Here is a 3171-nt window from a genome sequence, read left to right as displayed (position 1 = left end):
CGGGATTACAGGCTGAGCCACCAAGCCCAGCTGAGAGGTATTATTAAAGTTCATGTTCCCTTTTTTCTATATTACGTCTCCCTCAAATTAGATCTAAATTGGAACTATCAGCTCTCCTCCCAGACAAAAGCAAAGGGACCATGTGTTAATTTAAAAATCCAGTTAAGCCGGGCTCGGTGGCTCAGCCTGTAATCCCACGCTTTGGGAGGCCGAGGTGAGTGGATTGCGTGAGCCCACAGGTTCGAGACCTGCCTGGACAAGTTGGCGAGACCTCATCTCTACAATAAATCAAAAAAATTAGCCTGGCGTGGTAGTGCGCGCCTATAGTTCCAGCTACTTGGAAGGCTGAGGCGGAAGGATTGCCGGAGCCCAGCAGGCAGGGGCTGCGGTGGTCGGGGGCAGCGACTGCACTCCAGGCTGGGCAACAGAGTGAGACTCCAACTCACACACACACACACAAAAATCCTGTTAACTCACAGAAAAAACAGCCTATTGTCATTCTAATCTGCTTTTCCAAACCAAACTTTCAAGCACTCTAGTAAAATCTTATGACTTTACCATGTGCTAAAGCATTAGTACTAGGTAACACCAGTGTTTGTTATGTTAGGCATGCTAAAGTTTTTTGGGGGAGGGGAAAGTTGGGTCACCTCACTGCGTCTGACAAACAGATAACGTTTTAAGTGCTGATACTCCCTGGGCAACACAACGGGGTATGGAAATTGGCCAGTCTCACCTAAAAGCTGGGTCACTTTACTGAGTCTGGTACTTCTGCAGAACAGGCAAAATACTAATACTCTGTGTGACGCAATGAGGCATGACAACTTTCACCTAATTGTCCATACCTCACAGCAAAGACTGTGTTTTAGTAATTTACAAAGGGTCTTAACAAATCTTCCTGTTCATAATTGGAAATAAGTAGGGACAAATCACTTTATCATGTGGTCTGTTCATTCTAAAGGGTTTTACATCAGACCATTACAAACAGAGAAATGGTCAAAAATTTCATATGTATAAACATTTTTTAAAATTTACTTCACTACTTTACAAACAAGACTATGGGGTGGTACATGCCCAACTCCGGAGGCTAGACTTGGAATTACCAATACTAAGCTTCCAATTACAGAAAAACTCTTGAGGTCTTTTTTTTTTAACAGTCAAGATGTTAAAGAAACAAAAGGGTGCCAACATGAAGGGCAGGAGGACCAGAGAGCCACAAAAAAAAATTTTTTTTTAAAGAAAAATTAGGCATACCAATTGGCAATCACCATTAGCAATGAAACTCCAACTGCTAAGAGTAATGGTGTCCCTTGCTATGGGTACAATCTGTGGGGGCACCTGAAATGTAGTTGCCCCAAAGAGATCTAAACCTCCAAGACCTTGTCCACTGTGCAGGCCACAGAACCTTTGGGAAGCAAGTGTGTCCTCTTCCAGAGGAGAGAGAGAACACCTGGCTCAGAAATGGTAGCCACTGAGGAGGCCTGGAAAATCTACTAAAGCGTCTAGCTCACCATCAGCCTAATAACCCCCGTGTGACTAGTAGGGCACTGGAACCCAAATTAATTTCTTAATTAACACAGGTCCCAGCCATTTGGTCCTGGCCATTCATGTTGGAATAGTCAAAAATTACTAAAGGTTAATTCAAATTATAAATGTAGAAAGTTATCCATAAAAAGGTTTAAAAATGAGCCAAGCCCTTTCATGACGCCTGTGAGCCCGTTAGCTGCTTCAAGATGAAGCTGAATATCTCCTTCCTGGTAATTGGCTGCCAGAAACTCATCGAAGTAGACAATGAATGCAAGCTCCGTAGCTTCTACGAGTAGCGCATGGCCACGGAAGTTGCTACGGACTCCCTGGGTGAGGAATAGAAGGTTTATGTGGTCCGATAAACAAGGTTTCCCCATGAAGCAGGGTGTCTTCACCCACGACCATATCCACCTGCTGCTGAGTAAGGGGCATTCCTGTTACAGACCAAGGAGAACTGGAGAAAGAAAGCGCAAATCTGTTCAGGGTTGCATTGTGGATGCCAATCTGAGTGTTCTCAACTTGGTTATTGTGGGAAAAAAGGAGAGAAAGATAGTCCTGGGCTGACTGACACTACGGTGGCTCATCGACTGAGGCCCAAAAGGGCTAGCAGAATCCGCAAACTCTTCAGTCTCTCTAAAGATGATGTCTGCCAGGATGTTGTAAAAAAGCCCTTAAACAAAGAAGGTAAGAAAGCTAGTGAAATAGGGTCCGAGCGCTTAATTCATAGACTCCAACACTGAAAGTACAAGTTATAAAAAGGAGAGGTTTTTACTAAGCCAAGAGCCGGGCCGACAGCCACTTGCCTGTTGGATATAACAGTCCCACAGCAAGAGGCCCTGCTTAGCTGCAGGGGCTTGCTTTAAAAAGGCTAAACCACAACATCCTGGAGGCCTAGGTACCTTTCAAGCAATGCAAGCGTGGTTCACAGAAGCAGAAAAAAAAGCTGTTAGACAGTTTAACCTAGCCAGCAAGTGCTGTTGCCAGTTTCCAGGAAGGGAACTTTTTAACTGTACAAAGGCTGAGTACATGTTTAACTGTGCAAGGGCTGAGTACATGTTTAGCCTAATTTTTGACATTGTAGATTTTTTTTAAGTCCCCTTCCACACTAGGACCAAAGCACCCAAGATTCAGCAACCTGTCACTCCACATGTTCTGCAACACCAACGCTGGCGTATTGCTCTGAAGAAACAGTGTACTAAGAAAAATAAGGAAGAGATCACAGAATATGCTAAACTTTTGGTCAAGAGAATGAAGGAGGTCAAAGAAAAACTCCAGGAACAGATGACCAAGAGATGCAGACTGACCTCTCTGAGAGCTTCTATTTCCTAGTCTGAGTCTAATCAAAAATAATATTTTTTGAGTAGCAAATAAATAAGATCAGAACCTCAAAAAAAAAAAAAAAAAGAAACTAAAAAGCAAAGGAAAGGAAAGATGTAAAGAAAGTTGTGGGTATATAAGTATTTTTTTGGTAAGAAAAGATATAAAGAAAAGAGATTAGTTTTGCGTAGGAAAGGATCTTGTATGGTAAATTTTTGTCCTCTAATAAAATGACTGGTTATTTGAAGAGAACAAAAGTATAAAACAAAGATAAAGGGTTCAAGCATGTCTTAGAATGGAATATGCAAGGTTTATAAAAAACATGTGAAA

The 3171-nt window shown here is 42.4% G+C and overlaps 1 pseudogene; it reads left to right on the top strand.

Moving 5' to 3' along the window:
• The first annotated feature begins 1730 nt into the window (after positions 1-1730).
• Positions 1731-2874, top strand: LOC103272086 (annotated as a pseudogene).
• Positions 2875-3171: the final 297 nt, after the last annotated feature.

The sequence above is a fragment of the Carlito syrichta genome, unplaced genomic scaffold, assembly GCF_000164805.1.
Source record: "Carlito syrichta isolate Samal-C Ts95f unplaced genomic scaffold, Tarsius_syrichta-2.0.1 Scaffold312120, whole genome shotgun sequence".
NCBI classification, from domain to species: domain Eukaryota; kingdom Metazoa; phylum Chordata; class Mammalia; order Primates; family Tarsiidae; genus Carlito; species Carlito syrichta.
Note: the sequence above shows the minus strand (reverse complement) of the source record. Positions and strands in the feature narration are given on the sequence as shown.